At 37.8% G+C, this 12,604-nt stretch overlaps 1 protein-coding gene across 5 annotated transcripts in view; it reads left to right on the top strand.

Moving 5' to 3' along the window:
* Positions 1 to 12,604, top strand: part of Fam168a (family with sequence similarity 168 member A) — a 123,109-nt gene that overhangs the window by 15,871 nt on the left and 94,634 nt on the right. The gene's annotated exons all lie outside the window — the stretch shown is intronic.

The following is a 12,604-nucleotide window of genomic DNA, read 5'->3' as shown; positions in this document are numbered from 1 at the left end:
TACTGGCAGGTGGTGAGCAAGGTTAGGGGATGGCATCTTAAAAAGAATGTCTCTTTGCCAGTTTAGCAGAAGTAATGTCTGTGATGAGCTGGTTACCTGCAGTGTGGTGGCAGAGGGGGAATTTAAGACATGGGAGACCCAGAGTTTGGGTACGTTGGGACAGAGAGGATGGAGAGGGCCAGTAAGCAGGAATCGTTGGCTTTTTTAGGAAAGGATGTCCTCCAAGAGATGCTTGAGGTTTAGGGGTTAGAACACTTAACATCCATGGTTCTTTGTAGAGAGATAATAATAAGGTCATTAGAAGGGTCTTCCACAGGGGACAGAGAAGGTACATTAAAGATTCTCCTAGAGGATATCTTACGCTGTCAATTTGACCTTTTTGTTTGGTTTGTATTGGTATTGTCTGGAAATAACAGCCCAAGGGTAAAGTTTCGAGAGAACCTTCATTTAAGGTAGAATTAACAGAGAGACGGGGAGGGTATCTTGCAATTCCTATGTCATAAAGAGAAACTCGAGGGTGGGGGGAACCCACTCTTCAAATGAAAGGTAGGAGAAGGTGAAACCATCTCTGTGTTCTCCTTTCCCTCCTCCCTCTGGTACACTGAAAACTAGTTCTGGAATTTGTAATTTAAATGGACTGTGATGAACTTGAGGTTGTTAAGGGTGTATTCTTGCATGAGAACTGATTAATGACACTGAAAAAATAGGAAGACTGAATTTATTTTCTAAGCAGGCAAGGTGCACTATGCAGAAAGAGGTTAGCAAGCCCCTCCTCTCCCCAATGAAATTGATTGCTTGAAGACTCCATTTATTGGTGTCCTGGTTTGCAAGGCAATTAGGCCCATCATTGTATTGCAGACTAATAATCCTGAGATGAGTCTTGGCATTACCATTATGTAAACAGAGAAGACAGGAAATATGGAAATGTGATAAATATTCATGGGTAAGATGGTTTGTTACTGATGGACTTGTTCATTTGATTCTTTTTTTTTTGACACTGCTTGATAAGATTTAAAATAATTGGGCTGTTTCGGTAGATTGAATTTTCTTTTAAAGGAATTCAAGTGATCAGAATTCTGTCAGGTGTGGATAAATGAAGTATATTCAACCATATTTTATTTTTAAGGGGATGATGTTGATATAGGCAGGTTGCATTAACTACAAAAACAATAACTCCATCTATTTATCAGAAATTTGATTTAAAGCTTAGAGATAAGTTTATTCTTGTGGTAGAATGCTGATGATGGAAGGCAGAGAGGAATGTAAAGAGAGGAATATCTTTTTTCTTTTTAGTTTACTTATTTTTTTATGTGCATTGGTATGCCTGAATGTATGTCTTTGTATGGGTGCTGGGAATTGAGCCTGGGTGAGAGGGAACAACTTTAGGAAACAGTTTTCTGGGTTTAATTGCATTAACTGTGATATGTTAAACTTGAAGTGGCTGTTGATTGGAGCTCAGTATGAGGGAAAATGAGAAATGAATACCAATGGGAATTAAAAATTTTTTTTTGTTAAAACTTTATAATGTTCAGCTATAAACCAAACCATTTTCCTTGGGTTTCATAATTGGACACAAAAATGCCCATATAGAGTCTTTAAAAAATTTTCCCCCCAAATAGGAGGGATAGACATCCTTGGAAATGGAAGTGTGGGTTTTTTTTGTTTGTTTGTTGGATGCTTTCTGTATTCTGATTAAAAAAAATCAAGCTTGAGAAGTGAGAATGTAATCTAACCAATGAGGGCATTTCTTCGAATAATTTTACTCTGGGGTCTAGTCATGCTTTTGTGAATTTGCTGATGGGCTGTTCCTGTTAAAGCCCTAGTTTTTGATGGTTCAGAATGAAACCTGGGAGAACTGCCTTGGTGGATTTGTTTTTCCTCTAGTCATGGTTACCTGTGCAGTAGTGAAGCAGACACCATTGAAGAGTGGGGAACAGGTGGAGGGATTGGTAGGCAGAAGCCTGGGGAAAGTGAAGAGTCCATGAATTTAGGAGTCAAGGGTTTTGACTTTAAACCCCAATTCTGAATACAATATTTAAAAGGGGATTGATTTCAGTAAAGCCATAACCCCCCTTTTTTGGGGGGGGTTATCAAAAGATCCAGAATTTTTCTGTGGCTTTGGAGGCTGTCCTGGAACTAGCTCTTGTAGAGATCAGGCTGATCTTGAACTCACAGAGATCCACCTGCCTCTGCCTCCCGAGTGCTGGGATTAAAGGCATGTGCCACCACTGCCTGGCCATAAAACCCTTTTTATACTTAGTGGTAATTATTGTACAACATTATGTATACATTGAAAGTCTTGAATTGTATGTTTAACTATGGTTAAAATGGCAAAACAAAGCATTCATACTACACAAAGGCTGTCAAACGAGACAAATGAGTTCATGTCTTAAATACTATAAATATATATAAATATATATATATATATATATATACACACATACATACATATATACTTACATATAATGTTCACTGTTTAATGCCTGCTCAGTGCTAGGGGAGATGGAGATGAACTAAAAGAGATTGTCAGGAGCTTTCAGTGTCATGGGAAGGGCAGACTGCTTTAAGTTTAGAAGTGAGCAAAATGAATGTGGTGGCTAAAGTGTGGATTCTGAAGCTTACTCACTGCTACCAGATTTGTGACCTTGGACACAATGAGATTATCTGTAAAGTGAGGATAATAAAGTTAACCTGATTAAGATTGTTTTGTGGATTAAACAGAATAAGCTAAGAAAGCATTTAACACAATTTTATGTAGTGAATATTAAAACAATATTAGTTTTCATTATTATAGAGAGATGGGCAGAAGCTAGAATGGTGAGTGGTTATGTTACCCTGCCACTGAGGTATTACGCATTTTTTGTTTGTTTGTTTATAAAGAAGTTATTGTTTTATATTGTTTTGAAACCACAATTAATCTACAGTTTGTATGTTTGTAGTTTAGTTACTTTAAACAGTTCATTAAATGTCAAGAAAAAGTTAGCTGTTAGTTTCATAATCTAAAAATAACAACTATGCTGTTAAGAGTAATAAAGTGCTTTGTTTAAGGAATACAGCCAATAAGTGGCAGAATGTGGGTTATTTCCTAGAATTCTGATTCCCTAACCCTGACCATACCTTTTTAAATGATGAAATGGCTCATATGCATACATAAAGGTGTATTTAACACAAATCCACAATTTAGAATAACAAGTTGAGGTAGGCATGGTGATGCACACTTTTAATTCCAGGATTGGTTAGGCAGCAGCAGGCTGATCTCTGACTCTGAAGCCAGCCTGATTTACAAAGTGAGTTCCAGTAGAGCTAGAGCTGTTACACAGAGAAACCCTATCTGGAAAAACAAAACAAAACAAAAACCAACCAAACAAGCAAAAACACACAAACAAACAAAAACCTCACAAGTTGAAGACCTGTGTACTCAGTACTCACTACCTTATTTTATAAAAATGAGATTTCTAGTGCTTTTGTTACTTAAAGATGGTATTCTGCTGTATAGCCCAAGAACAGTCCTGCCTCAGCCTCCTAAATGCAAATTATAGGATCACAGGTCGCCTTTGCTTCCTGCTTCTACCCCAGATCAAATCTAGGACCTTGAACATGCTAGGCAAAGCCCTCCGCCACTGAACTACATGGAGTCAGGGATTAGTGTTTTGGGAGTCCTGCCTGATTAAATCTTCCTTCTTCCATTTTCCCTTCTTTCTGAATTTTATATGAACCAACCTTTCCTTTCCTTTCCTGCCTTATTTTTATTTTTAACTATAAAAAGCTTTATCTTTTCTATTATTAAAATAATTTATATACTTGGAATAAATAGGAAATTACAAAAAAGTAAAAAAGGCAAAATTAGTATTATCTCTTTACCATTTAATTCCCTGACCCTTCCCCCTCTTCAGATCAGAGCTTCCCATAGGTTATGTACTCAAACACAAAGCCCAGTGCCCATAAAACTTTCTATTGTGCATGTATACAGACAGTAAAGAATAGGATACACTTCCTACTCACAGTTAAAATAGTCTCTTCTGTGTTTTGTCCTAACTTAAAGGAATTATAATACCATCCTTATGGTTACTCAAGACAGGGATCTATGGGGTATGTTCTTGTCACTTTGCCATTTAAATCTCTTCCTTGGCTCCTTTACACAACATACATGGGCATCTATGATGTATGCCTACCTGCAGTATAGTGTACACTCCTAGATTATCCTCATCACTCATAGTACTGATTACCAAGCACTGTGTAGTTGCTGAACTGTGTTGATATTTCATAACTTTGCTTTTGGCATTTTTCCTTTTGTTCATCCTTTTGGATATTCCTTAAGAAATCTTTGAGATTGAGGTTGTCATAACAACAAAATGCCTCTACTTTGTACCCAGAGAACATCTAGTGCATGTCCCTGTTATAGTGCTGGACTGACTTTAGGAAACTTTAATTCTTTAATTAATGTTTATTTATTACTGCTTTATTTTGAGACAGGCCTCTCTATTATGTAGCTCTAGCTGTCCTATAACTCACTATATAGAGATCTGTCTGCCTCTGCTTCCCCAGTGCTGGGATTAAAGGCGTGCCTCACCATATCTGGCCTTTTTGTTGTTTTTTAATTTTAAAAATTATTTTATGTATATAGGTGTTTGTTTGCACATACCTGCAGAAGGTAGAAGGAAGGTACTGGTACTGGTGTTTTGGATGGCTGTGAACCACCATGCTCACCACTTTTTTTTGAGACAGGGTCTTATAGAACTTGAATCTTACTCTCCTCCTCCTCCCCACTCATTTGGCTGTCTAATAGCTTCTGGGACTGTCTGTCTTCCCCTATCCCTGCAATGCTAGGCATGTGTGGCCATGCCTGGCATTTCTGTGGGTACACTGCATTTGAACTTAGGTCCTCTTGCTTTAACTGCAGATATTCTTCCCCACTGAACTATCTCCCAAGCTCCATGCTGTGAAGGAAACATGGGGTGATATATTTTTCATAGTAAATGTCAGTCTTTGGCTGATTTGAGATTATGATCTGAATTTAAATTTGTATTTTGATCATTTCCTTCAAACTTAACAATTTCTGCTGATCATATTTCTTTTCTAGCACTGTTTTGTAATTTTATATACATTTTAGTTTTCTAACTCGTTTTCGTGCCTTAAGTTGATATTAAAAATCACAATCTGTGTATACAGTTTATATTTGCAAATAAAATATGTGAGTGCTATTTATATTTATGCAAATACTACTGAATTATTATTGGATTTGTAGTACATACATTGCTTGTGTGGCAGTATTTCACTTTAAGGATAAAGGGGTCAAAACTCAAGAGTAATTTTTCTTAGGCCTAGAATAAGTAGGGGCTAAAAGTAGACAAAACAGTCTAAAAGGGTGAGTATCTGTTGTGAGCAATACAGTGGATGGTTTCTGTCCTCCATATATAGTTTAATCCTTACATTTCTACTGTATAAAGAATTGTGCTGGGCTGGAGAGATGGCTCAGAGGTTAAGAACACTGGCTGTTCTTCTAGAGGTCATGAGTTCAATTCCCAGCAACTACATGGTGAGTCACAACCATCCATAATGAGATCTGGTGTCCTCTTCTGACATGCAAGCATACGTGCAGGCAGAATAATACTATATACATAATAAATAAATAAATCTTAAAAAAAAGAAAAGAAAAGACATTAAAAAAAAAGAATTGTGCCTATGTATTAAAGACTCAAACCGTTTAGGCCTATAGGAATTAGTTTATATTTGGTTATATAGCTAGTAAGAGAAAACTTGGTCTTCACAGGCACGGTGGTTCCATGTCTTTAATCCCAGCATTCAGGAGGCAGAGGCAGGCAGATCTCTCTCAGTTCTAGGCCATTGAGAGCTACAATGTGAAACCCTGTCTCAAACAAAGCAAAAAAAACCAACTTGGTCTGCATTTTTCCAAAGTCTTTGGTCAGCTTCGGAGGAATCCTTGCCTAGCATATGTGAAGCCTTATGTTCCATCTCCAGCTGCTGAAAAACAAAACAACCGAAACAACCCCCCTCCCCCTTTTTTTTTTTTTTTTGAGACAGGATCCCTTTGTGTAACCCTGGCTAGTCTGGAACTTGCTTCGTAGACTAGGCTGGCCTTGAACTCAAAAAGATCTGCCTGCCTCTGCCCCCTGAGTGCTGGGATTAAAGGTGTGTGCCACCACTGACTGGCTGTTCTTTTAAAGTTACTGTATGTAAAGCATCCTGGTTTTAAACTGTCATATCAGTAGCCTGAACCTACTTATATAATGTCTTGGTTGTTCATCAGAATTATCCAAGAAAGTGTTAAAATACATTAACTATCACTCGGACCAGTGAAAACAAACAGAATAGTAAAAAACAAAACAAAACAAAACAAAAAACAAAACCATTTTTTTCTAATCTTTTAAATATTTGTCTGGATTCTTGTATGCTTCTGAATTTAGCCAATTGTCATGGTTTACTTTTTGTGGAGTATATAAAGAAAACCCAGGTATGTAGGTTAGAAAAGGAACGAATGCTGTAACCCCAGTACTTGAGAGGCTGAGTTGACTATACAGAAAACCGAGTATCCAAAACAGGCAAGGGTGCCGGGCGTTGGTGGCGCATGCCTTTAATCCCAGCACTCGGGAAGCAGAGGCAGGTGGATCTTTGTGAGTTCGAGGCCAGCCTGGTCTCCCGATTGAGTGCCAGGATAGGCTCCAAAGCTACACAGAGAAACCCTGTCTCGAAAAACCAAAAAAACCCAACAACCCGAAAACCAGAAAACAAACAAACAAACAAACAAAAAAAACCCCAAAACAAAAAACAGGCAAGGGAGTAAACAGTCCCAGGAATATTTTTTAATCTATTAATTAGATAGCTGTGATATTATACAGAAGCTGTATAAAGAAACAACTGTAGTAGTTTCATATTTTAAATTTTTTTCAAGACAGGTTTCTCTGTGTAGTCTTGACTGACCTAGAACTTACTCTGTAGACCAGGCTGGCCTCGGACTCAGAATTTAGAGATCTGCCTGCCGTTGCTTTTCAAGTGCTGGGATTAAAGGTGTCTACCACCGCCACTACCACCACCACCACTACCACCACTGCTTCTGCCTGATTACGGTTTTCTTGGCTTATAGGTAGCTACTTCTGGCTGTGTGGTCACATATGTGGGTGGTAATGGTGAGTATGCTTGTTTTCATGAGAACATAGTAAAGTTTTCTGATATCTTTTGTCCTTTTTAGACAGGTCTTGGTTTTTATTCCAGCTTGCCTGGCTTGAAACTCACAGAAATCCATCTGCCTTTGTCTCTTCAGTGCTAGGATTAAGGCATGAGCCACCATACCTATCTTGTCTGTCTTAATTTTTTTTATTTTATTTTTTTATGATTTGAGTGTATGTGAACTCACTGTGAAGATCAGAGAGTAATTTGGGGAGAGGTGGTTTTCTCCTAATGTGTATATTCCCAGGAGTCCAACTCAGGTTGTCAGCTTGACAGCAAGCACTTTTACCCACTGAGCCATCTTGCCATCTTATAGGTTCCTTTTTTATCTTTTTAAGACAGGGTTTTGTGTAGCCTAATTGGCTTCAAACTTGCTGATTGATTCTCCTGCCTCTGCTACCCAAGTGCTGGGATTATAGGTGTGTGACACATGGCCCTGTCTCTGGTGTTATTTCTTAATAAGGGTGCTAATTTCATCATTAGTGTACACTAAACCTCATCTACACCTCATTATAAATAATCTAAACCTAACTTTCCCAAAGGCTCCAGTTTCCAATCTAACTACCCCACCTTCCTTCCTTCCTTCCTTCCTTCCTTCCTTCCTTCCTTCCTTCCTTCCTTCCTTCCTTCCTTCCTTCCTTTCTTTCTTTCTTTCTTTCTTTCTTTCTTTCTTTCTTTCTTTCTTTTCCAAGACAGGATTTCTCTGTGTAGTCCTGGCTGTCCTTGAACTTGCTCTGTATACCAGGCTGGCCTAGAATTTGCAGAGATATGCCTGCCTCTGCCTCCCTGCATGCTGGGATTAAAGGCTTGGCCCACTACTGCCAGCAACAAATCTTTTCTAATTTTCTTTTGAAGTTCCAATTTTATCATAGGCAACAAATACTGACAGTTGTTTTCCTTGAGTGACAGTCTTGCATTGTTCATTTTTGAAAAAGTGTCTGCTAGACATCCAAGTCTGAATAATTATGGTTTGCCTGCCAATTGTTTGTTAGTTGAAAATGGGGTTATAAAAAAACAGCTAGTTCATCTTGCAGCTCCATTGCATGGATGTTTTAGAGCTTTTGAGTCAGTTCTTGCACTTTGTTATATAGCAAAAACACTATATTTGTGTCTTACCTCACAGAATGAAAAAAATAGTTAAGAATTGAGATTTGAGATTTAGTAAATTAATAATCTTTGTGGCTTCATCAGAAACATTCTCTCGGTGAAACTGAATAGTTTTTTTTTTTAAATAATTTATTTAAATAATTTTATGTGCATTGGTATGAAGGTATCAGATCCCCTGGAGGAATTGAAACCAGGTCCTCTGGAAGAGCAGCCAGTGCTCTTAACTGTTAAACCGTCTTTTCAGCCCTGAAACCGAATAGTTTTGTTGTTTGTGTTTGTTTTATTTGTGTGCATTTTTACAGTTGGTTTCATTACCTCAATTTAATCTAAACTGACATGCTTTTATTTAATGTGTTTCCAGGCTTATTTCTTATTGGAGTATATTAAGATTCTTGAGAGCAGCAATTCTTAACCTCTGGGTCATGACCCCTTTGGGGGTCTTGTATCAGATATTCTTCATATCAGAATAATTCATAATAGTAGCAAAATTACAGTTATAAAGTAACAACGCAAATAATCTTAATGGTTGGGGGTTACCACACATGAGGAACTGTCCTAAAGGGTTGCAGGATTAGGAAGGTTGAGAACCACTGCTCCAGAAGAACAGAACCAGTTGGATATATATTAAAAGTGGGTTTGTTAGATTAGCTTAAACGATAAGCTCTGGGAAGTCCAACAGTGACTCTCTTCACACTGGAGAGGCTGAGAGCCAGTAGCTTCTCAATCTGTGAAGATGCCAATTTAGAGTAGAAGGCTTGGGGATTCCTGGACAGCTACTAGTCTTCAGTCCATATAAGATGTCAGAAGTGGGATTCTGACTTCTGTCTTCATTCAAGTGATAGAGCTTTTGTTTCTACTATCACTGAACATTTAACATCCTTGAATTTCATTTTTTTCTGTACTGGTAAAACTAATAATAGTCCTAGGGATGAATTAGGTAAAGTACATACTGATAATCTTAACCAGCTGAAAATTTATTGAATACCAACTTTTTCTTTTTGGTACACTAGATTTCTTTAGAGAAGCCTGGTTTACATCATAGAGTTTACTAGGAATGGTGCTTCATGTCTATAATCCCAGCACTTGGGAAGCTGAGTCAAGAAGATTGACCACGAGTTTGAGCTGGCCAGGGCTGCAGAGCGAGACACTATCTCAAGTTTGCATGTGGGTTGTAGTATCTCAGGGGTAAAGCACTAGGGTCTGTGTTTAATTCTCGGCATTGGGCAGGAGGGGCAGGAGGGGCGGGAGGGGCAGGAGGGGCAGGAGGGGCAGGAGGGGCAGGAGAGTTAAAATTCTATCATTTATTTGATATCGATACTGATAGTATTTTTGTCATTTAAGTTTATTCATCAGAATAGTTTTGCAAATGAATTTAAATCCCAGTTGATGGATTTGCTTGATGTGTGATCTTCAAAATGATTTAATATTTTTATAGCTTTTTCTATTTATTAGATGAAGATATAGTGGTATTTATATTATGTAGCTGTTGTGAGGATTAAATGAAATAAAGTGGTTACTTCAGTGCTTGGTACAGGGCATGATTTCCTGTAAATCATAATTTCATTAACTGTTGGTGTTTCCTTCAAATTTACATCCCAAAGCTTTAATCCCCAATGTGATGGTATTTGGAAACGAGGCCTTTGGGACATAATTAGATCTTGATTGTAGAATGCTCATAATGGGGTTATAAGTGTTCTTACAAGAAGACATACTAGGGAGCATGCCCCTGTCTCTGTTATCTACTATGTGAGGGTGCAATGAGAAGAGTGCCATCTGGAAGACAGGAAGCAAGTCCTCAACAGACATTTGCATCTCCTGGCACCTTGTTTTTGAACTTCCCAGCTTCCAAACTTGTAAGAAATAAATGTTAGTAGTATCCAGTTACAAACAAAGCCAGAACTAAGACCAGTAGCCTGGTTGTTATCACTCTCACTTTGATTTTTTTTTTTTTTAAAGAAAAGCTGGCTTGGGTCTTACTTTATAGACTAGGCTGGCCTCAAACCCATAGAGATCTGCTGATCTGCTGTTCCTGTCTTTTGAGAGTTGTGATAATAGATGTGCATTTTGCTCACTTTGACCTGAAGAACTGGATATAGATTTAGAAACCTTACTAGATCCACTAGTAGAAATCAAGTGTAGAATTCATTTCCAAGTTTATGTAATATAAAAAATAGCCTTTACTTTTTATTCTTTTACCAAGTCACATTTTTTACAGTTAACATTACATTTATATGAAAATGTATTCCAAATTGCTATTGTTTAGAAAAAAAACTCATAAATACTTATGAGTATAAGTATTTAGAACTTGAAATGATGTCTTATTAATGTAAACTGGAAACTAAATTGGTTAAGGAAATAATTCATTTGCTTGGCATATGTGTATTTAGACAAAAATTAAAGGTTGATTCTATAATGTGATGGTCAGTGGTTAGTAAAAAAGCAAATGTGGTGTGATCATTTGTGTCTTTTCCTTTAAACAGCTTCACTGAGGTAAAACTGATATAGGAGAAATAACATAAATTTAATGTAGTTTGCTAAGTTTTGACATCTGGCTATACCCATGAAACCATCACTACTATTCTGATAGTGAGCATTCTTATCTCCCCTAAAAGTTTCCTGATGGGTCTTTAAAATTATTCCCCTTTGTTCTGCCCAGTCTCAAGCAGCTGTTGGTGTATTTTCCTTTCTTTCTTTTTTAAATTAATTAATTATAGATCCCAGCCACTGTTTCTCCTCCCTCCTCTCCATTCAGTCTCTCCCCTATCCTCCCCTCTGTACCCACCTCCCAATCCACTTCTCTGTTTCTGTTTAGGAAGGGGTGGGTTTCCCCTGAGTATCAACAAAACTTGGTGTATGCTGATATGTTTTCTAATACCACAGATTTAACGCGGTTTTGAGGTCATACCAGCACTTTATCTCTCAGCCTCCGTTTACTTGTAAAATGAGGATGCTACCTCCTGCTTAAAAGACCATGAGAGATATTAGGAAGAGTGTACTGAGAACTAACAGGGTGCTCAACATCTAGGAGACCCTTCAGCCCCAGGAGCCAGTATTACCATTTCATGTTTCCATTTGCTGGGCCAAAGGACACTGAGGATTTTAGAGCTCTACCTAGAGCTCATGTTGTCTTTTGAATCAACTTCTAGTGCTTTTGAAGCAGGAAAGTTTAGATTTAGGTAGCTTGAGGCCCTGTAGGGCTTTCTCGTGCCTCCTCCATGGCCAGTGTTCCTTATACTATTAATTATGAACAGATGTTCTACATAAAAAAGCAAGGAACTCCAATCAGATATGGGAGTCTTTATGCCTAGATGTAAATTTGGCATTATGATAAAGTTGCATAAGCAGTGAACTTGTAGTCCAAGAGTTCTGTTTAGTTTCCATTCTGCCTTGAGTAAATTATAAAATCTATGAGCCTGAGATTATGATCATCATTAACTTTATAAATTTGTTTTAGAAAGTGAACTTATTGATAAGTTCATTAGTTCTACACCTTTCATAGCTATAGTACTAGAACTTCATGAAAGATTCAGGTAGAATTTAGGTTTGATAGCTCAGAGTTCTATGTTTTAAAAAGTATTTTCTTAGGTACCACTAAGAGGTAGGATAAAGAAAGCAAAAACTTAAAAGAGTGTTTATAATTTTAAAAATCAGAGAACCTTTAGCTCAGATCTTAGTTTTAGAAGCTCTGTGACTTTGGGCAAGTGACTCTCTTCCTCTGAGTCTTAAATTCTTACCTTTCAGCAAGGATGTGCCTGTTCTACCTCAGGATTGTGAGAACCAGGAATACTGTGTGCCATGGTTGGCCTATTGCAGATGCTAGTTTCATACCTTCCATTTTCAAAGTTGTTATATCTGTGGATTCAGTGAGTTACATTTGCCTTGCCTCTTCCATGATGTAAATCAGTACAGGATAGTTGTTCCATAGAATGTCTCATGTCATTTATGTAAGTCTGAAGGTACAGTTTGAGGTATGTGATGCTAACAGTGTAAAGGGATTTGTTTTCCTTTATTAATAATGGGAAGGGCCTCTGCCACGCTTTTGTACTTTCTCAATAGTTCTCAGTGTTCTAGCTTGAGGTACTTTGTATTGTTGGGAGCCAAGGAAACCGGGGACCATTTTCTTGTCTCTTCTGTGTTTATTTGGGTTGGAGGATTGTAAAGGCTTCCCAGTGAATAGACCGATTTGCTCAGTTCAGATTCTTCTTCCTGGACAAGCCTAGGAACTGCCTGCTGAGAGAGAAAACAAAGCAGGGAAAACTGGTGAGTTCTGTGTATCAAGCCTTGGAGTTTTGAGTTTGGTGGCAGGTGAAGA

Source organism: Cricetulus griseus, chromosome 3 (genome assembly GCF_003668045.3).
Source record: "Cricetulus griseus strain 17A/GY chromosome 3, alternate assembly CriGri-PICRH-1.0, whole genome shotgun sequence".
In the NCBI taxonomy this organism is placed as follows: domain Eukaryota; kingdom Metazoa; phylum Chordata; class Mammalia; order Rodentia; family Cricetidae; genus Cricetulus; species Cricetulus griseus.
This window is presented reverse-complemented; position numbering and strand designations above follow the sequence as displayed.